At 38.7% G+C, this 24,150-nt stretch overlaps 1 protein-coding gene across 4 annotated transcripts in view; it reads right to left on the bottom strand.

The window, feature by feature from the left end:
• Positions 1-24,150, bottom strand: part of CDK6 (cyclin dependent kinase 6) — a 147,208-nt gene that overhangs the window by 110,563 nt on the left and 12,495 nt on the right. The gene's annotated exons all lie outside the window — the stretch shown is intronic.

The raw sequence follows: 24,150 nt of genomic DNA, 5'->3' as shown, positions 1-24,150 counted from the left end.
CCTTGTTGCACAACATCAAACTAATTTGCAAAGCTCTTCAGAACATTACATTCCTATATGAGTACTCCATTTCCTATTGTTTTCCCTTTTTAATTATTATTTTTCTCACCTCCTCCACTTCATCTATCATATCAGCTTTAATCACCATTTTATCTTTTTCACTAACATCTGCTCATCCTTCTATGTTTTACACCTGTACTCATGCCAGTGACTTTTACTATCCTTCCTCAAGTCTCACTTCTACAATCTATCGCAATAGGAAACCATCTTACAGATGGAAGGAGGCTTGCTCCCTGCTCACATACTTCAGTAATGTGTTTATTTAGTTAGTTTTAAATTGTAAAGATCAGATTGCCTTTCTCTCTGAACTGAGGTAAAAAGTCAGTCGCTGCTTTTATTAGGTGACAGTAGATTTAGAAGATGTATGAATATATTTACAGAGAAGAAAGTCTATATGGTTAACCTTGAGGATCTATCATCGATAACAAACCAAACTAGTGTTGATACTGCTGCTTATTTTGGTCAACATCATGGCAGTTACTTTGTTGTATTACACGTATCTGTGCAAAGCGCAGGATTTCTGATAACATTATCAAATAATATTTTTGTTCTTTGTCCAACGACTAAAGCCTTTACATGCAGTATGTTTATATGCAGGATCTGTAGACAACAGATCATGCACAAAGCCTTGGGGGTCACTGCTTTATAAAGAGGACATCTGACAAAGAGACTAGGAAAACACTTTGTACTGAGTTTTTACTTCTTAACTTAAATCTCAACATATTTCACAGGAGAGGGGAAGATAAGAATTGGCACAACTATCTGTGAAGACTGTAATCCAGGTTTAAGAAAGCAGTAAGTTTCACTTCAGATGATACAGACCTAACATGTTAAGGCAGTGGCCCCACTTTAACAGAATTTCCTAATAACCTTTGGTCAGACACTTAAAAATTGTTTACTAGCCACCATGTTTTGAAAATGGATGCATGCACATTCCTTTTAGCTTAAAGAAGCTTTTCAGTGAGTAATAAATCGGGAACCGGAGTTACAGTAACCTACCTCTACCAGAAGACTAATCTGTACTTAATCTGTAATCATCATATGAACAAATATTAATTAAATTATTACGGTAACATATTGACTGTAACAGCAAATGTCTCAGCACATTCTTCATAAAGGCAAATACTGTTCTCTTTATGATTCCCTTAATGGGGTGTACACGGAAGATCCATGTCCCACACACAGTAAATCAGTTTTGTGAAAAACCACAAACTTTCCTGAAAAGTGAAATTTGCTGGTATTTGGCTGGAGGTTAATAATCTGCAATATATTTGTATAAATCAATGTGGAATGTAGCCGGACTGCCTATAACCCCAACACATGCAAATAGAGAGGAGCCAGACAGGTCTGAACATCTGAACGTAAACACTGGAAAGTATTTCCAACTGCATGATTCCTTTGCGTTGACCTACATTTACCTAAAAATGTTCTAAAACACCTCGTTTGCCAGGTATTTAACACACTGGCAAAATTATCTTTTCAACTATAGCAGAATTTTAATTCAAGAAAAAAAGGAAAAAAAAAAGATTTCACTGTATAAAATATAGAAGCAACACGTAATTTCCAACTCATGGTGGAGGAAATGCTGATTCTCAGTTTAATTCTGTTGTTATGTAGCTTATTTTGATTCTGGCATTTTCTGGCACAGCAAAATAAGGAACTCAGAGGAGTGCAATTCTAATCACTTATTACTGAGTAATAATATTATCATCTTTCATTTTTTACACCCTTTATGTGAAACCAAATGCTTTACTGTTAACAATAAAAACTCCAGATCCTGCAGCAGGCTGGGTGGAAGCACTTTATGTTTACTCATAGAAAATACAGCTGCTGCCTTAGAAAGATGGTAATTTAAAGCACAGCCTACATGAATCTGTGATATTACAAAAAGAAAACATCTGGCATTGCCCATGCTAATCGTTCTGGAAACAGACTGACAAAGACACAGCCTCTTTATATAGTAGTTTCTGTAAGGATAAACCTACTTTTTATACATTATACTCTTTTACATCCACTGTGAGAAAATAATCTATAAAGTTGTCGTCTTTAGCTAAGAACATCTCTGCGGTCTACAGTGCAGATCTCTTAAGCCATTTCCTCATGATTTTCTGAACATGACTAGTTAGTTTTGCATGTGATTGCCTCCCTGGAACAGTCAACAGCAAAAGGTCTTTCATTTAAAGAGTTACTGTCCTAAGTGAAGCAAATGTAACCTCAATTAATACAGGATTTCCATACTGGATACTTTGTAAACATAAGCCCTGCCCTTCTATTGTACTTACAAGAAAAAATGTTTGCATTATTTGATTAAAGTAAGATCCGCTATGGGAAATCCTGCAAGTATTTAACAAGATGTTTGGCTGGGAGTCATATACCACCTGATGTGTTGACCTGAACTGGAACATTGTTGAACAGACACTTAACAGATTACCTGCGTTTTAATGCTGACATTTTTTCAAGTTAGTTGTTTGAAAGCAAAAAAAAGCTTATCAGCTATAAATCTATGTCTGGTTTATTTGGGTTTTTTTAATGTGTCTAGCATCTAGCAGATCTTGCTATAACCTAGCAGAATACCTCCTGCCTTCCTACAAAAACACAGGGTTTTTTTGAATGCAGAAACCTAGATGATGTGTCTTGAAGCCTCCACAGCTTCTTACAACATGTAATCTGAGAAATGCAACCTCAGTTCGTCTTCATTTTACAATATACAGTCTGAATGCTTAATGCTTTCCTAAGAAAAGACACAGTTATGCCAGTTCCTTTGAAAACTGTTGCATCTACTGACTGGTACTAATTTGGTACCTGCTTCTAGAAAGTCCTTAATTTTGAGATGCTCTGAGAACTGCTATAGTTACCCACTTCACCCGCTCTGTTACCCACTGAGATAACAGCAATGGAGATCAAACCCATCAGCCCAAGCCACCTGCAATAAATACCAAAAAACCAGATCTGACGGTAAGACCCGAAAAACTGCAGGACATCAGTTCTATTGGCTGTTGTCAAACGGATGATAAGTGTATCTGTAAAATTAGCCAGATCATAGCCAAAGGGAAGACCACAGAATTAGACACTTGCTGCCAATGCATCCAAAGGCTTATTGTTATTTTTATTGCAGTAGGACTAATCCAACATGAACAAATATCCCTTTACTTTGCTGGTCACTCACAGCACTGAGCAAAAAAGTCCTTGCACTCTAAAGCTTTTCAGCAACATGGATTTACTTTAACTTTCTTGGGAACAGTGTCTTCCTAGGAAAAGTTACTTCCTAGCTTATACATGACAGAGAAAGAGCTGGAGCCATTGATTTAAGAGCAGCAGAAATGTTTAAGACAACTATGGCGTGGTTAAGTAGTGGCATAGTAATATACTACAATTTTAAGGTTTCATAAGTCTGGACAAAGACTCAGATGGAAAGAGTCTGGTGGTTTCAACCTAACTCTGAAGGGTATTTATCTACATCACAGAAAAATGGCACCGAATTTCTGTATAATTGACAGTGTTTATACAAACACCACAAGATTGGGATACCAAGACTCTCACAGGTTGTGATTGAGGTTTATTGACAAATACGTGGAGGGGAGCTTGAATAGCTTCTGCTTTCACTGTCTTTGGCTCAGGTTAATCCTATGAGTCCATAATTTCCAAGCAGCAGCCATACTCTTCTGTTCTCTGGAAGCCACTCAGCAGCAAGCCCTTCATTCACCCCAACTCCTTTAAACTACATACTCTTTGGGGAAAAAAAAAGCCGTTTCCCCCATACTTTTAATATCAGTTACCTTCAGCTTTCTTGCTTTTAAAGAGGAAAAAGTCTCTGCTAACAGAAACCAGTCTCTACTTGGAATCACATATACCCAATATATTGTAACAAAGAGGTTGTATTTCAGATGAAGAAGACAATAGGTGGGCAAGTGGAGTGGAACATGTGCTTTATCAGAACTGTGTCCCACACAGCAAAACAGGAAACAGAGCTTCACCCTCTGAAAGGTATGAGGGAGCTCTTTCCCTTTGTTCAGGACATTCTGCTTTGTCTCATCTTAATCAGCAATCACCTGCTCCTCCATGCCTCTGAAAGCTGGTGTTTCAGACGTAGATTGTTCTCTCTCAAAGGAGCTTTAGTGAAGTAATTCTAGGTGAAAAAAGAGCACACGGAGATGAAAAGGCTGCTAAATTCAAAGTATCTCATATTTCAAGTGCATTTTTTTCTGGGATAACATGTGTAAACCCACTAGTAACACAAGATCCAAGTTCCATTTTCGAAAGCATAGTCTTCAGGACCTTCCCGACGTGTCACGCCAGCTGCAGCTGCACCAGTATGCATCAATACTTAGGAGATACTTCCACGGCAGACTGCAACATAAGGCAGAGACACTCAGATCACACTCAACTGACGCACCTTGGTACTGAAAACATACAGCGTGGCAGCCCAGCGCTGCCTGCAGCACGGTACACCAGCCCACCGCGGGCTCTATCCAGCAGCAGTCACAGGCCTGGAGTCAAACTCGATTAATTAAAATAAGCTTGGGTATCTCTATGCTACTCATGGCAACTTTATGTCTCAAATGCTTTTTCTCTGCATTTCTACTGGGTTCTTGGAGTTCGTGCACATTTTTACTACTTCACTACCCGTCCAGGAAAGAGCAGCAGGATCTCTTCTTGCCTTCAGAAGAAACCTCCTTCAGGAAAATAGCAGAAAAGGGCAGGACATAACATCAGATAAAATAAATGAATTTATCTAGGATAGGCAGATGTTATGCAGATAGATGTTTTCAACTGCAGTCACTCATTCATTATCTGCTGTGCGCAGAGCAGAAAGAGCTATCATGAAGAAACAATTGCATGCCAAAAGCAAGGCAGTAGAAAGTCCCGTCCTGGAGACCTACTCCAGAAGAGCTCTGCCAATACCCTTGCTTATAGCCCACTCACTAGTGAGGTTTAAGGGAAGGAAGGGGGACATTAGGATGACAAGGCAATCGTTCATCTGCAAGCTGAGCTTTGCGCTGTAATTTTTTCCAGTGTCTCTCCCTTTCTGACTTGGAAAAATTACTTAAAATGCTTAGCTGTATAAAAGAGGGTTTTGTTCTTTAAGTGTGTGTGAGGAAGAGAGACAGAAAGTGACAGAGAGGAATAGATGCTCTTGAAAGTGAAGTAAATAGCACTGGCTAAAGTCCGATAGTGTGGGCTGACCGGGCAAGCTTTCAACGCTCGGCAGCGACTGCAGCCCTGACCCGCGGCACCCCGGCTCTCCTGCGCCGGGCCCCAGGCAAGCAGACACGAGCCCTGGTGCCAGCCTGAACGGTGCTGTGATGCAGACAAATGCCTGCTCCGATGAGACCACCAGAACTAATCGTCATTTTCAACAGAGGGCAAGATTTGCGCCCAAAAGATGAAAAGGCCACGTACACTTACTCACTGTGCTACCCAAGTCACACTAAAAGATGCAGTTCTTAAAGGAGTTTTACTTCAAGGAAAAACATGCCTGTCAAGATGTTCTCCACACCTCTCTTCGTTCATAGCAGCATGCTGTCTTTTTTAGCCCTCACACTACCATTTCTTGTTCACTTTGTTTGCAAAGGGAAATTATTTTTAATAGGCAAGGACCAGAAATGGATCTGGTAAGTCTCAGTAATTCAAACAATACCGTGCCTTGCAGAACTTCACTTTCGGGACTCATCCTACACAGTTCACCAGTTTTTAAAATACATACCTCCTCACCAGTCCATTAACAGCTTTATCTCATTGCAACTGGTTTTAAATCCAAACTGGCCACACAGTGTGTAACTGCCATTACAGAAGGAAAATACCCGCCTGAAAGTGCCTGCACTTACTCCCGTGTGCTGCCATACCAGACTGTCAGATTCTCCCTGCAAGGGACAGGTCACGTCACCCCCAAATCAGAAAAATAATGTGGCCTCTTACAAAGACAGTCGCTGACAGATTGTTTAGGATCACCAATAGCTGTCTGACCTATTCATAGTGCGCTCATGTGATCCTCGAGCAAGGAAAGGTACACTGCCTTTCAGAGTCATGTTCACTGCTGTTATACAGTACCGAGAGCTCCCAGTAAGCTGTCACAAACTTCCAGTTCAGAGTACAGATTAAAGATGCTCCGATTCATTGGCAGCACAGTGCAAATTTTACTAAGTGTTTTAGATTTTCTGTAGAATACTTTCCTCAGGGAAAGCTGCATTCCTTTTACATTCCCTAAATTGCTCAACGCGTAAATAAAACTTATGTCTGAATATTGATTTTGTTTGGTTCAAATTAAAGGAGCACAAGTTATTCTGGACTCCCAGTTGCACCTGGTGCAAGCTGGGATACAACAAAATCCAGTCTTTATTCATGTGTAGCTCGCAGTTGAACTGATCATTACAGACTCCACATTTCAGCTTACATTTTGAATTCATGCTTGAGCCAAACCCACAGGACCTAAATCTGAGTTGATCACCTCTTTCCTAGATTTAAATTAAACCAACAACTCATCTTCAGAAGATTTTACAACAGTATAAATTATCATTCATTCTTTAGTAGCTTAATAATCTAATTACACTTGAGACATAATGGTGATGCTAACATATAAAAAATAACAAAGGAAATAACAAAATCAAATGTCCCATTTGATACTCTGCACCATCTCATACAGTTTTTTTAAATTCTTGCAATATCACAGCAGTTCCTGACATGTTTAATTCAGCATTTTTAAAGTGGTCAGTAATTCCAATGCAAATTTGAGTCCAAGCTCTTGCTTTTTAGAGATGCAGGTAATGTAGCAGATGACAGAAGAGGTCTGCTGTTTTGATGCTTACCATCAATTCAGGAATTGCTGTTGCTGAATGACCCCCAGGTTACTCTACAGCCACAGTTCTACTGGGGGATGGTGGCTGTACGCAAAACTCAGGTTCTCTTTGAATCTGAATTAAAACCTCCAGCACACGCTAAGCTCTCAGGAATAGAAGCAACCACAGCCTGACCGTTAGTACTTCTGAAGGGCAAATCTAGCTGTCAGAGCCATGGAACAAGTAAGATAAGGGGGCTTGCTAAATGCTGCAAGTACACCTGAGAGCTGATGATGTTGCTGGCACTTCCTAGGAAGAAGGGCCAGTACGGGCAGCTGCTGAAAGGAGCCCAAAGCTGGCATGGTGATGGTGATGAGGAGGGAAGAGAGAGCACTAGGTGCAAAATGTCTTGCTGTGCTTCTTCTACTGGCAGTAACAACAGTTTTGATTAAGGCCCTGGGAAAAAGTACTGTTGCAGTGATTTGTGAAACACCAACACACTTGTAAGAAAATACATTTCTACAACACTTCATAGGTAGAGATGGGACCAAATGGTCTGTGATTCTTAAAGAATGATCAAACGCTGACTTTTAGAAAGGGAAAACTTCCACGGTTTAACAACACTGTGAACTCCAATGCAAAAGCAAAAGAGCAGGAAAACAGGTGAAGAAAATACCTAAAGAAAAATAAAACTGGCTTAATTGGCTAAAGTTGACAACACTGATATGCACAAAGTAAATAAATAACTCAGAGCTTTGAATTGTGTTTTTCTAATGTATTCAAGGAATTATTAAGGATTTCTGTAGGCTTTTCAATGTAACATGCTGTATGTAATATCCAAGTATTAAACAGAAAGCAATTAGTATACGTAGGAGTACAACACAATAAAACATTGTATGGTTCACTGTCATGCCCATTTGTTTATATTTGGGTTTATTATTATGCATCATTTCTTAAATACAACATTCTTGGCTCTCTAGATGACATCATAGCAAAGAAAATCCTTGGTAAGAGAATGAAACAAGCACCACTCTGGGAAATCAGGTGCAAACTTCTTACAGAGTCTGTTTGTTTATTGCCATGACAGCACTGTCAGCTGACATAACAAAAGCTTTGAGCAGTATTTTATGAAATGTTTTTATTTCTGTCAGTACAAAAATGCAATTTTAGAGTTACAGGAGTACTGTACAGAAAAAACGTCACAGATCTTGATTTTGCATGATCCACTAGTGCTGAACTACCAAAGAACTTACACTGCACTTCACTTCCAGCATGCAAATACCCTGACTTCTAAGGAAGTACATACACAACATCTAAAGCTTTGTCTCCCTTATATGCCTGGTATCTTTCAGAAATGAAAGCAGTGGAAAAAAATAAAGTGAGAATTCGTTGTCTGTGCACATGGAACAAAGACAAAAGGCCAAAAAAGGTGATTTTTCTCTTCCTTACACTCAGCCTGTCATTTCCTGGACAGAGCGATGTAAATCCCTGTATGCTGTTTAAACCCGTATGTACTATGATAGCTGGTGTTTGTGGTTCCTGGTTTGGCTTCTCTTACCCATGCCACGGGAACTCTGCAACTTGGGGCCCTGCATGTGAGCTCCCTTTTGCACCTCAGTGTCCTTATCTGTACCACAGTCTCTCCTTCCAAACCTTTTAATTACCTTTAGGACTCAAGTTGATTCTTGAATATGGCCATACATCTCTGAAAAAGCTGTTCATACTTTATTCCAAAGAGCTGATCACAGTATTTGTTTTTCCCTAAATTCTGAAATGAACAAAACCGAACTGTTGCTCTCCCAGTCTTTACTTGGGGGACTAGAAAACAGCAATGGATATGAACAGTTCTTGTTACCTTACAAATGGAAACAGCAATTTAACACCAGGTATTTTAACTATATGAAAACAACTTTTAAAAAATGTCTAAATCTGTTGAAACTATCTGTTTATGGATTCACTAGAACAGCTCAAAATTTCCTGATAGCGGACCAGACGTATCCACCCACTTCCAATGCAAGCATGGTGGTTAGGCAGCAAACGCAGTTGCCACATTCACCAATAGACCAAGTGAAAATCTAAAACGTGTCTTACATTTCATGTGTTGATTTCTCCTGCAGGAAGTTAGAAGACATAAACCCAGATGTAATTCACAGTGCTTTTTGGCCACACTTGATATGGGGAACTACTTTTGATCAGGCTTTGATGCCAGATCTATTCCCAAGAAGCCCATGTGCCATGATGCCAGGGGCACCATTAACTTCAGACAACTGGAATTCCTCCATTCACTCCAGCAAAACCTGGAAGGGAGCACAGTGAACTCAACCAACCTCCCAGCAGCACCGTACCATGTCCTGTCGCCACCACCCAACGTGCTACGAATCACCCCCCACCTGCCCAGAAGTAAATAGCACTCAGGTGATTTCCAAAAATCAAAAGACAAAGGTGATTGCTCACATGGGTAAGAAAAACAAACAGGATTTGGTCAGGTTTTGGGAGGCAGCCAGATTTACACACCTAAACATTGCACTCCTCTCTATAAACTACATACTAAAAGAAAAATTGACTGGCAGGGAGTAATATATAACTTTGTAAGAGAAAGAGAACAGGTAAGGGGTATTTATTCTACAACCAAAGCATCAAAACTAAGGGAATAGAAAGGTAACACGAATTCAGCACATAGAGAAGGCAGATTTAAGGCTTGCAAGAAAACTAACAGCTGTCTTTGGCCACCCATCACCAGGCAGCTCAAATGCCATCCATCCACACAACAGCCCAGCAGAGCTCCTGGAGCACCGAGTTCTCCTCTCAGCTACTGTGGAAGAGATATAACTCATGTAATGGAGCTGCTCAGGGGTTTGGTGGTTAGCCTGAATGGGTCATATAGGCCTCCCTATATTGAAAGGAAAGAAGAAGGTTGGTTGCATCACTCGGAGGGGGGTGGTACTGTCTGTCCCTGCTTGTTACGGAAGACACCTAGATGACTAATGAAGACAAGGTGCTTCTATTTAAATGAATGTAGGAGAGATGACTCTCCCAGGAAGACTATAACTGAGCAATTTTACTTGGGGGGATTTCAGATTACGTTCAATTGATTTTTGAAGGTATTTAAAAATATTTCTTCTCATGAGGAACTTCAAACAAAATGAGAGAGAGTCAAAACAAAAGAAAAAAGACACTACAAATACCTCTGCCCTATTGACTGAAGCCCCACAGACCAGGATCAATCCTAAAAAGCTCTGCACACAAGAACCTTCACCTAAGCCTCACGAAGTCAGTACATGTATTTAACTGGCTTTGGCTCAGGTCCAGAATTTCCTTTAATTTGAAAGGGAGTTTCACCTGTGACAAACTTGCTGGATTGAGTTTAATATTCGTGTTGTACAGAACAGAAACAAATGGGACTAATAAATCTTCAATAGAAATTTACAAGATTTTTCTGGCTTAATAAATTTAGCCAGGGGGCAATTGCTCTTAAACACTTGATACATAAAAAGAGATCCTTGTTTCCATTAGCATGCAAATTCCTTACACATTTCATCAGAATTTAAGATATTACATCTTACAAGTTTTTAAAAATGTGGACTTCATGGCTGCTCTTTTTCCCATTCACAGTCATTCCCATATGGCCATGCAAGCTCCTCGGCTACCATGTAATTTCTTCTACTAAGCTGCCTTTTTTTAAAAAAAAATTAAATTAATTCATAGCATGTGCAAAGAAAACTAAAAATGTCTTATTTCTGTAGATTCTCAGATGCTTTCATTGTCCAGTTCTTCAGGTAGATGTCTAATACATGTTTCCTCCTTTTCCAGCCAGTTTACATGGCACTATGAGCCAGCCATTTAAAGATTAATGCACACGAAGTGAAGTATTCTACAGGCTGTACAGCCCTTTAAGTATTTCCTTTAAGCTCTTGCACACATATGTAAAAGAAAACAAATTAAATATTATTTGCAGGGCTTGGCGATGAAAATGAGGTGTTAGTAGCATTTCGAGCTGGCAATAAATTTTATTCGACTGTTTTACTACTTTGGGGCAAAGACAACTATTTCTTTTGGGGCATCTTTTAGCAGCATGAGATGAGGGTTTACCCTTCAATGCATGAATAGTTTTGAAATAAATTTAGCATTCTGTAAATTATAGTGCATGAGAGATGTAAATACATGACAAAACTGTGTTTTGGTTGTTTTGCAACGTCGTCTTCCACATTTCTGAAAGAAATGAGCAAACTCTAACAAATCTTGCAAACAAGGTCTGGCCCCTGGAGTGCCAAAACATCTTTAGATCTAGGCAAATGAAAACAAAGTACATCTACCCCAGTTCTGCAAGTAAAGGAGAGCATGCTCTGCGATGTTCAGGCAGCCAGTGTCAGCTCAGGCTGAGCTGAGGAAGATCTGAAGACAGCAGAGCGTAATGGCTGAGGCTCCGCCGCTCTAACATGGCTACGCGGCTTCCAGCTGGCTCAAAGCACCAGCAGCGCCAGTAGGCATCTGCCTGGGAACGAGGCAGGGCTGGCTCGCGCCTGCTTGCAAATGCTGCATGGACTTACAAAGCAGTGGACACAGATTACTTAAGATCATAGAGCAAGCTCATGTCAAAACTGTCGAGTCTTAATTTGTCAGGAATTATCACTTCAGGTCTGTCCTGCTCTTACACCACTCCCTAAGCTATCTGTTCTTTCTCACTTCAGAAAAATACTGGGTGAGGTGGAAATTGTTCTAACCCTTTCTAAGCTGTGTATGACTTTTTATTAATATTAATGTAATTATTTTTATTTCCAGAATAAGTCAAGAGACATCGAGGGCTGAAGGAGTCGCTCCTCATTATCTTCTCTAATCCATCCCCAAACCCTCCAATCATCCCATTTACCGCTGTTCAGAGAAAACAGCACAGAAGCTTATACCCCAGCTGATGGTCTTGAGCCTTTGTACAGGTGACTGAACAGGCAACGCTACACACCATACAGGGCCCACAGAACCAGCACTGTCTACAAAAGCCTCTTCTGCCTACGGCCAACTTGCCTATTCCAGTGACACGCTACTACTTTTTTTTCTCCCATTTCCATCTTTTCTCCATCTAACAGGAACAATTACCCCTCTTAGGGTTTTTTCAGAGCTTCCATTTATCTTCTCTTTAAATATGTAGTCAAGGAAAAGCCAAAGTTTCACACTGTGAAAAGGTATGTAATCATCATACTGGACATGACTATATATGTGCAATTTTTATATGAATTTTCATGCTTATTGCACCACAGGCTTTTAATTAAGGTGTCACTGGACTACCAATTGTATCAACTGCTACATCGTGTAACTTCTGTGTGGGTGTGGATGAACACTTACCAGTGACACTGCCTTACAAAGACAAGTATTTTTTTGTTTCATCCACATGGCCAACATACATTGGAATAGCAGGAGTTAGAAAATAAAATAAGATTCAAAACTCAAGGAGACAAAAGTAATAAATTGAATAGATACGGGGAACACATTAGTAAAGATATGGCCACATTAATTGCAAGGAGAAAAAAAGACATAAAACTGTCAAGATAAGTTAAGTGATTTAGGAACCAAGGTCTCATATGACAAAATAACCTAGGCATTTACGGTCATCAGTAAATTTGAGAATAACTTGTTGTCCAAAGTGGCACTTCTCGATGATTTTCCATTAGTATCCCAAAGCTAAATCATAAGAATGTAACTGGAAGAAAAAAATGAGAGTAGTTATCTGCATTAATAAGCACCCACACAATAGACATTTATAAGGATGCTCAATTACCACAGGCCACAGGATGCTTCCTACCATCCTGCACCAAATGCAGAGCTAGAGTGACAGCTACGGCCCTGGAGCTTTTCCTTAGAGCGCATTTTAGTTTGAGACCCTCACCATCACCCCAGGTCCCTCCAGCAGTAGGTTATTCGTGAAATAAAACTCCTAAGTTATTCCAGAAAGCTGACCTCTACCATTTTACACAGGATATTAAATAGACCCCAGCTGTCTCCACTTAGAAGCGACTTAGTTCACATGTTTTATAAAGGTCCATTCAGCTGCTTTCTGAGTTATCACAGAATTGAAGTGACTTTCTGTGAAGAAAAAGTCAAAATTTCTGGTGATTTGCCTTACCTACTTTTCATGCAGGCATGTCTTGGTTTTCAAACATCGCAACTGGCATCTATATGTTCTGAAATAAGAATCTGTGTCTGGATTATGAAAATATTTGCCTGAGAGCTAACTGTCTCAAATCCATTTGGAAGAAACATACACACTAGAGCATTTTTTTTGCTAAATCCAGGAAGACACAGTAGTCTTCATGTCCATGAATGCCTCTGTACACAAAGCTCTATGGTATATGACTACTGGTCTAAGTGCAGTACAGTCCGTGTGATTTCACTCCAGAGGGCAGAAAAGTAACACAGATTTTCCAAAGCACAAGACACTCTTTCAGGCTTGTGAGAATTACAGTGATCAATATACTAGAAATACCATTATAATCACGTCCATTCAGAAAATTTTAGTTAAATTATTTCAAGAACGCAACAGTCTTTTTAAGAAAAGCCTCTATTTAAAAATTGGCAAGATGATATTGTGATATTTTTGTATAAAGGATGTGCTCTGGAATGAGTAAGTTCTGGAACTGCGTGAATAATGCAATTTAAAGATGGCAATTTCAAGCTTGAAAGAAGAAAGATCAAAGTGACATTAAATTTTACAAAATTTGAAAAATTTAAAAAAGGGTCAATATTAAAAGAAGACATACAATCCCAACATCTAAATATTCCCTATAGCCTTTAAAAAGATATATTTGTACTGCACACAGGAGAAAAAAAAGCCATCTGATTCAAAAATTAGTTCTGCTGCTTTTAAATATTGACATCCCCTGTTCAACTGCCTGCTGCAGTGGACTGTGCCCCCGTTGGGTTAAGCCATCAGATGTTTACTCTTTTGGATATTGCCTGGGCTTTTTGCCACTCACATCAGACTTCATAATTTTCATTTACTCTTTCCAGAATACATTTAATAAAATTTACTATTTTATTATACTTAGGAGTAAGATGGCATTTCAGTTCCAAGTTCCAATTTTCAATGTCATATAACTTTTTTAAAAACAATTAGCTTTTGGGATGTTTTTTTTCCTGGCTTGCCCTCATTTTCTTTCAATTTTTTCTTTTAACTTTAAAAAAGAAAATGGTTTAGGCATTTTTAAGGCACAGAATTTAAACTAATTGCAGTCCTACATGTCTAACAATCTTTATCCATGTTACAAAATCATAATTCTTAACTTCCTGGTACAAATGCAGTTAAACCTTGAAATTTTCATGTTTTTTCTTTTCCACATATGCACACACACATATGTAATATCCATATCCAAATGGCTTAATAAAGCAGTTTATTTGCTTTACTACAGTGAGAGTGTCTTCGCAGTTCCATAATAAAAAAGCTGTTTTCAAGCTTCATAAACCAAGTTATAAAAGAACTGGCTCCAACAGACACTCAACATAAAAAATGATGGAGTAGAATCTGTTAGCATTATTGATTGACTTTAACTTTGCAGGCTATCACCAAGCAATGTGAGCTGACATGTTTTGAGATAAATCTTTACATTAAAACAAATAATTATTCCGAGAGATTTTCCAACTACTTGCAATTGTACAATCACGTAATTTGCTCGAAAGGAATGTGAGACAATGAAACTATGTGTAGCATCAGAACGTTGTCAATAATGTGATAATTTGCCCTCTTAGTGGCAAATCCCATACGAGACCAGTATGGCAGAGTGAAGGGAAAGGAGAAAAATACACAAGAAAACTTTAAAAGGTGCCTTAGACCACTTGTAGGCTGCATGGCTGGCCATCTCCAACACACATCTTCAGTTACTCTTCCTCTTGTAAGAGATTAACAAGTTTTGACCAAAATGGCTTCTGCTGGAGCTAAAACTGGGTACCGGGTAACCAGGCAATGCCCACCCAGCTCCAGCTACACCCTGCTCCCTTTAGTACTCTAATGCCAAGTGCAAACTAGAAGCAGATTGTCTGAAGTCAGTACATTTCACAGAAACCCACACTCTGCTATCAGGAAAAGTACATAATTTTTGCCAAACTGATTAAAAAAGTGTCTTGTACAAACCCTTACCAACAATCCATATACTATAGGCTTTGGTAAAAAAATGTAAGTTCCCCTTATGTCTTACTCAGTTGCCTCCTCTAATTTCTCATAGTTTGAGTACCCTCTGATTTCAATACCAGCTTTTTGTCATCCTCCCCACCCCCAAATAATTTCCTATTTGCTTTTCTAACTTCTCTTATTGGCTGCACAAACTCCCTACTAATGTTTCCACTTTCCACCTTCAAACTTGAACTGTACTGACTAGCCCTACCCTTGCCTAGCTGTAGCAGGCTACAGTTGGGTGTCCACCCGGCATCAGCCACCTCTGCTCTCCGCAGTCAGCAAGAGAGAGGTAGGTGCTCCTAGAAAGCAATTCATTCTGCTCCAGGTGTGTACAGAGGGTGAGTGGGATGAATTATTCTCCGAAAGTGCATCCTTTTTCTGCACTCACTATGGGGACACTCCAAATGACTAGGATGGAGTATACTTGTAATATTCACATGGTTGAGGTTAGATGTCTGTTCACAATTATCTTACATTCCTGTTTTATTGTTTTTATGCATGGCTATGTGTATGTCCTGTGCATGCATCACGATATACTGGAGCAGAGCCATAAAAGGGGTAGAGAAAGTCTGCTGTTTCCCTTTGACATCCTCCATCCCTCCTGAGAGTTTGAGGAACCAATACTTTAAACCGCCCTGCTACATCTAGTGCCCAGGAAGAGGCTGAGATCCAAAGCAGCAGCCAGGATTCCCAGTGACGGGGCAGAGCATCACACGAGGGAAAGGTATATGACCCAAGTGACCAAATGTGCTGCTACAAATCTCTATCCGAGTACCTACCATTGTGTAATCTAAGCATTTTCATATCCTGCCTCTTGACTTGAATCTTTGATTACCTCCTGGTTCTTAATCTCTCTTTTCTAAAGCCTACTGTTACTACTTCTAGTTTGGGAACCATCCCTTTCCCCAAAATACCAGATTTAATTATTGCGGCCACTATGATTTGTGTCTTTACTATAAGAATTTCTTAAACCAGCTATTGAAGTTACTTCAGGCTACGTGGAGAGTGCTCTCTCGTCCCTGTACTCCAGGTACAGCTGCTTCACCGACCGACAGTGTCTGCAAAGTTCTGTCTTTAAACCTTGTCTGATTTTCCCACTTTATTATGAACAGTGGTTGAAATTGTCCTTTATTACTGTTCTAGTAAACTTAGTTGAATTTTCAGCTTCTTCCAGAATTATAGGTTTAACATCCTTTTTATTGACCTAGAGAATGGCAGATTTAAATTTGCTTTTTCTGACTTAAGCTTTGTTTTTGCAGAATGGTCTTGTCCACTCTCAACTTCAGGTTATGGGAAACCAAGCAGTCTTTGAAATATATTTTCTTATAGATATCACAATATCCTACCAGTTTTGGACATTCCAATATACTTAATAAAGTGCCTTCTAAGAAGACTCCCTCATCAGTGTTATTCACCTATCTGGGTTTTATCTATAGCCACAAATACCTTTCATTTTTAGTCAACTGGGTTATCTTCTGTGCAACTCCTAACTATTCTTGCTGTTGTACTGCCATGGTCTTCAGTTTCAGTCTCTTTTCTGTTTGCACTTTTTCACTACTGCATAAAGATTTGCTTTTGATATAACTGACATCTCTAGAAGATGTTTTAATCTGAAAAAATAAAAAGTAGCAAAACCTTCGTGGTTTCTTAAGGGAGACAACATGAATAATAAGCAGCATAGAATTAAGTAATAGTACCTTTTTTTTTTTTTTAAATGATGTTACAAACGTAAAGGCAATGTGATGAATGATTCCGTGCAATGAAGAGACACAGGTGCTCAGTTCTACAGAAGTACTAACTTGTCTGGGCCCTTCTGAGAATGCCAAATCTTTTAAGTTTAATGAGACATTTAATTCTGATTTTCAGACTACAGTCATTGATTCAAACCTGTCTGGATATGGGTAGTATTGCTTTGATCAAAACTTGTTGCTCAACGTCCTATAAAAAGCAGAGATGAACATTAAGGCACCAAATTGATTAGAGATGTCTGCGAGGAAACCACAAAGATCAGTGCGCAGGCCTATCTCCATTAACAATCTAGAAGATTATCTAAGTATAAACAACACACTAATCAAAAGTGCAGATGCTGCTCAATCTCTATGTCATAAAGATCACAAACACAAAGTATGCTGTTAGATAAAATTAGCAAAACAAGATTCACCTACTTCCTAGCAGAGAAAAATAATACAGGTCACAAACCTTCATCACCCCAAAGAAACCTGGACATCAATGATAAACGTTCTAGTGCTGTGCTACTGAATAACAAGTTAGACATAAAGTTTCAATGCAGCTATAGAAGTACTTCCTCTCGGAGAAGGGAGATGTCCATAGGACTGAAACGACTGGGTCTGTGATGCAACCTGGTGTTTGGAAGTAAGCACAACATTGTACAAATTGCTCAGGTGACAACACAGAGAGATCAAATATTTCAGAGGATACGTACCAAGGTAGAGAGGTATTATGTGCATTGCTAAAAAGGGATGTAATTTGGAGGACTGACGCGGTCAACAGAAACTCTGACGCCGTATCAGTGAAAAACCTCCTAATGAAAGAACTACTTTTCTACCCCAATTTGGTGAACTCAGTAGTTGCAGCATCTAAAATCTGAATGGTAAAGTCTCGAATGTGCATGTTTGATGGGCCACCTCTGCACAGTCTGCCTGTCCTAATGCCTTTTTGTTCATCTTAACATTAGGTTATTTATCAGTGTAACTCTATGGTCTTTAACTTCACCAGCGGAAACTCACGCCTTAAACTTACACCTGCATTCCTGGATTAGCTTGAAGATGTGGATGCAATTCCCCCGTTACTAGCAAGTGTTAGGCTGCTCACACAGATGAACGCTTAACTGCATATTGGTTTTCAGAACACAATACAAGAATAACCAGAAGATCTTCCTTCAGCTGTAATCTTCTGGTTAAAATATTGTATATAAGATGATCCACTACTGGAAATTCAGAGCACTTAAAGATCAGAACCGTCTTTTCTGAAGAATACCATCTGACTATAATTTGTTGAAGGGCTGTTATTATAAGACACACTGACATTCTAGACAGCCACAAGGGTTTTTCTAGGAAAATGATTTGATCACCAGCAAGGGCAACTGAAAAGCAAAAATCACATATAATACACAATACTTAAATCTGAAGAATCTATTTTCATCTTTAATATGCAACATTAAAAAAGTTACGATATATTTATGTGATGAGGAAAGAGGTAAAAAGTCAAAGCTAGGAGAGTGACGGGCTGTGGGAATCTTACTAAGACTTACTGAAAAGGATACAATTTTAACATGAATAGAATGTATCTATGAGAAACCCACTAGATTTCTGTTTGTATGTTGGATTTTATTACAACTTTATTCAAAATGCTGTTGCTAGGGATGTCTAAGTTTGTTGTAAATGAAAGACTTTCATATCCTGTATCTGCTTTTAATATAATGGGGTTTTTTCCTAAAATGTATGATTGTGTATTTCTATGTATTAAGTTTGCAATTTTTTGTAGAAACACTCACAAGGAGTCCAATTCCTTGTCATAATGAATGAAAGTTAAATTTGACATTCAATGGCTTCACAGCCCTCCCTTTTTATGGGGAAGGAGCAGAGTGGGCAAAGTCCTCTAAGGTTGTTTCAGTCCGGCGGTAGCTCTGTATCCAGACGAGTCCTCCCCCAAACATCTAAGCACAGTCAGTACATTCCCAACTCCTACTGCCAAGTTAAAATGAAAACGGTCTTAGTTCAGAAATGATTGAGGTGGTTTGCTCTAATCAAATTAAACCAGCCAAATGTTCTTTTCAAAGGTAACTGTCTACTCTGCAGCTGTATGCAAAATACCACATCAAATGTGAAAAAAAAAAAAAAAAGAAAAAGAAAAAAAAAAGTGATAGAATTCTATCCTTACAGTACAGCCCTGGCTCCACAGATGAAGAGAAACAAAAGCACCAGCGCAGCTAGGAATTACATTCACAGAAAGCTCCTAGAAATATGTTAACTTAAGAAACAGTGAACAAAGTACTGAAATTTCCGGTTTAAAATTAATTGATTTTAGGGAGAAGGGAATTCTCAGACATTGTTAAACAGCAACAGACACCTTCAGTTATTTATCATAGTGACCACACTTCAAATAGATATTAAAAGACTAGCCAAAGCTTCACACAAAAGAGAGGAAAAAAAAAAATCACATAGGCTTTTCTATTCTATTTCTCACTTCCTTTCTTTGTCTCTATCAAAATATGTAACATTCTGCACTGATTGATGCTGCAAAAGTCCAAACTCAACAGGTTTCATTTAAACTCAGCACAATTTGTCTGCACTAGAACTGAGTTTTCAATTATTAAAATGGGAAATTCCTGCAAAGATGAATTCATATGCAAGTAATTTGTTTTCTTTTACTAAGAAAAGATCAGTCACCTGTTAATGATAATCCAGAGTGTTAACCAGCCAGTGTTAGTATAAACACTTTTAAAACAGTATGGAAGTTATTGTTAAGTTTATAAATTGTTTGCTGGGAATGTCATGGCAAATCTACCCTCGGGCAACTCTACCATTATCAGCAAATTGTCACATTCCAGGACACTCTGTATTTAGGTATCCAAAATCGTCACCTGGTCCTTAAAATTATGTGTGATGTTTCTTAGGCTAGAGACCTATCTTCTTCTAAAACCCTAAAATGACACCTAAAGCATCATATGGAAGAGTTTGTTACTACCCATATAAAATATTCTTGGTTCCGTCTAAAGACGGATCCTAATGCTGTTAGGATTCTACAGCCTGATTTTAAAAGGATTATTTAGCGGGATATTTCCTTGTGAACTTATTCTAAGGATAGGACAAATTAGATTTTCAAAGTCTAAAGGTAAATAAATAAATAGGAAAATCAATACAGTAACTTGGATGCAGATAGTACTTTGAAACAGTTTGGAAATCAACGGTCACATTTCCACTCTCTGATGATTATCTCATCAAAAGCTTCCCAAATGGAAAATGTCAAAGTACATGATGGAAAAAAACACTCCTTGGAAAATTCTAAAGTGGTTTGTTTATTAAATACAACTGCTTTATAATTTAAAGGTATAGCTGGTAAATAATCATACATGCGTAATTTAAAATATTTTTCAGAATATAAGAAAAATATATGAAGAGCTGCTATAGGAGGGGAAATTTCCTCTCTTCTGAATGAAAAACACAGCTTATTTATATACGTATATGGGCACAGTTATCTTTCAATAATTTGTTAGCTCATTAAGAATCAACTTGTTCAGCAAAAACTGGAAAACAACTGGATTTCATACAAAGAGTAAAACCAAAATGCTTTATATACAACTGCAAAGTTTTGGAATGGACAGCAACTTCTATTTTATTTAGGGCTATGAAACTATAGAATAATTTTAAAACCTAAGACCTAAATTAAGTCAACTAAGAATTACTACAAAGACAAAACCCACCCTTGATGCCAAATTCACATTACTGCTGTATCATAACTATATAGTTATATTATTTATTCTGCATGATTTATTTTAACTTTTAATAGAAAACTGCTCTAGAAATAAGGCTTCAGTAATGTAATACATGAATATGAACCCATATCTGTGATTCATATTCTTATGTATATTGTCCCTGAACTCTGTTCAGAAAAGCATTTAAAAATTCAGTGCATACATAATATCATAGCTATTTCTATTTGATAATGCACTTACATCTGTGCTAAACTTCAAACAATGACTTAAATCCCACCGAGTCTACCTGTACTACTCACTCGGTGCTTTGCTAAGTCACAGCCTCCAGCTCACTCTCATTCAAACACCTGCAAAGCGAGCCCTTCCCTTCTCCCTGCTCTGTTCCACACTTCAGCTGGCAGTAGGTACCAGGAAGCAAACTGGAAAGTCCCAGTTAATCTACCCTGGCCCTTGTCTGCGGGAGTGGACCATCCACTCTCCTGTCCTTTTTTTTTTTTCAAGGCTCAGTTTTGAATCCTGGGCTCCATTAACCCAGGGGGTGCTGATGCTTTGCCTGGCAGTCACAGGCTGTCACCAGCAATCGTGGCGAAATGAGTCGGTTTTCCATTCTGGGCAGGACCCAGCAAGACTAGATCTCGCCAAGAAGAGCGTAGACACAACCATCCACAGATTTGAAGAAGAAAGGGAGCACTGGACATAATAAAAAATGACTAACATTTACTCACACAAAGACTGGAAACATGTTTTTTGTAAAAAGCTTAGATTTAGAATAAGATAAAATATTTTTTGAAGAAAGCTTGTACTCCCTCCAGAAACTGAATTTCCTAAGGCTCAGAAGGCTATTCCATATTCAACCCTTCCTTCCTGACATGCTCTTATCTTGCCCTGTTTCTGTCAGACCATGTATTCAAACTAAATCATCACAACCATTATTAATAAACAATTCATATGGACAGGAGGAATACCATTTATTTGCCCTGTATACATACTTATTCTGTGAGCTGTAGGGTTGCAGGCTGATGACGACAGGCCAGCATTTATTTGCAGTCACTTCACAATGTCCTCTGCCAACTTAACAAACTTCTCCAAACCCTACCTACTACCAAACCCTGTTCAGTGTCAGCCACATCATTCCCCTTTGCCCTCTTGCCAACAGAGAAGCCGTATTTCCAGGTAGGCCATCCTTTCGTCCCCAAGACCTTTGCAGTGTCCCTCCTTGTAGTGGCCTGTCAGTGCACGAACCATCTTCCTTCCCCCTGACCACCGCCGCTCTCCAGTCTGGAAATGCCCTTCTGCCAAGGCACCTTCACATCTGCCTTGAAGACCATCCTGTTTGTGTTAAATTGAAACTGACTCTGAAGCTCATTCAGTTTTTCCTTCTCATTTACTCATCCACCTCTGCTACCTCAGTTGACTCATCTGCCACATGAATCTCTTTAACCTTGGCAAGTTTCACGTTCAGTTTCTTCTGCTTCACTCCATCCCTGCATCTTATTTTACTCTTTCTATGTGCACAGCAATTCCTATACCTTGCAATGTAGAGGTAACCATTTCTTTCTCTCCAGGTCCTGCCAGACGCCATGAGTGGTGCTACACAAAAACAAATGGTATCACACAACTCAGCACACTGGTGATCTACAAGAATGATGTCATGCACTAGAAGTTTAACATTAGGTTGGCAGAACAAGGGAGTAAGCAAGGAAGCAGAATTCACTGGAGACAAACACGCCCTAAAATAGAAATGTTTCACTTGATGGGATGCAACATCTCAATGACTTTGAGGAGATCATCCTTTAAACTTATTATTGGTACAGTAACAAAGCCAGCAGCCAATATCAGCATTACCACAAACTGGAAAGAGAAACAAAATTAGCTACTGCGTTTTGAAATTCTTTTTGCTCTGTGTGTTCCCATATAATTTCAGTCTAACAAACAGAACAAAGCAAACCAACTCCAAGTTCAAATTGCCTTGGAAAAGGTTAGCGAGGTATTGATGAGCTGCCACAAATATGTTCTGAATGCTCTCTCTATCAAGTTAGACAGGGAATTTTATGACACTTTTACAAAGAGACACCTTTTAAGTATAATGCAATTTTAAGCACCAAGCCGTTATGCACCTCTGGGACCTTTGAGCAGCATCAAGTGCTAGCCTTTATGTCAGGGCACATGGGGGTGGGGGAGTCACAGCCTCCTCCCCCCACACTCAGGTTGCCCTGCCAAGGCAATCAGTTGATGGGCTCCATCAGGTACTTAAGCGCCAAGAGATAACGGCATGGACCACAGAACTGCAAAAGCAGGGAAAAAGCAACGTGACAGTATTGCTGTACCACAGAGGGCAGTTTACAGTGGCATTTATATTTCAATCAATATAAAACAACATAAACCTTTGAACACAGCATAACTGTGCAAATACTCCAAACTGCTGGGTTTCCCTCACACTGATCTCTACACCAAAAACCTGAGGAACAGAGTCGCGCTTCCAGCCAGGTGGACCATTCTGTTGAACCCAAATCCAATTACCTGCTGCATCTATTCTGCAAGTTAACGGAAGGACAGAACTAAGATTTTTAATTCCTTATTATATGATAATAATTACTTTGAATGGCAAGATTTCTGACACTCATATTTGAATTAACAATCCAGATTAGATTATATTCTAAGAGATTATATTCAATATGATTTTGGCTATTTTAAAATGGAAGACTTACTAACCCATAAAATACTAAAAGAGTTGTATTTTTCAGATAACTATGAGCCAGATAGCAAAAATATACAGCTTTGTAGGTTTGTTCTATTTGCTTAAGGTTTAACAGTATAAAACCTATTAAATATATATTTGGTAAAAAATTACAGTATTCTGTCTTTTATATCACCTTCCCAGAGTGCAAATTTATAGTTTGATGGACGATTAACATTAGGGGAAAATTATTCATCTGATTACCAGCAGGAGAGAGATAAAATGAACAGAATATATTGCTGAATTTAGCATTATAATCACAAGAAGAATCTTTACAGATATATTGCAGCAGGGAATACTTCCAGTTTTACACACAGGAATTTCCTGAATCTAATATGTCATTTATTCCTGGCAAAGTCTGTCCTTTGTCTACATATATTTCATTTTTCCCAAACAGAACAGCACTAAGCTACATAAGTGCTGGACCAACTTTTGCCAAATTTAACTACTGTGTATACTAAAGCTTTAGTAAAGCATTACATCTTCTTACCTGAAAGATGAGCTAGAGAAGAACCTTCATCATCCTACCAGTTACAAAGAACATTTCAAATCCTATATCATACCTCATTTCAGAGCAATTCACAGTAAGATTTACTCTTGAAGACTCTATTTTTGACTTCGTTTTGTGAAGATAAATAGAACAGAGTAAGATGTCCTGATGGAGGGGAAATCTATACAAGGGCAAATGTGAACAGGAGATCATTTTAAGCACATAGAAATAATTATTTTAACTTCCCACACCTTTCTGTATACTATTTTTGACAGTCTTACAAAATTTTAGGTCAGTCCTCCAGGCCTTATTTCCATCGCACCCCAGAGACTTCCACTACCATCGCTTTTCTGACCAAGATTAGACTGCCTTTTGCTTCTTATCTTGCACCTTGTTTTGCTTTATTCTGCAGTGGTCTTATCTAACTTCACTATCTACCATTGTAAAAGCAATTGTGTTGTCAAAAATGCATCTCTT

The sequence above is a fragment of the Falco naumanni genome, chromosome 4, assembly GCF_017639655.2.
Source record: "Falco naumanni isolate bFalNau1 chromosome 4, bFalNau1.pat, whole genome shotgun sequence".
NCBI lineage: Eukaryota > Metazoa > Chordata > Aves > Falconiformes > Falconidae > Falco > Falco naumanni.
Note: the sequence above shows the minus strand (reverse complement) of the source record. Positions and strands in the feature narration are given on the sequence as shown.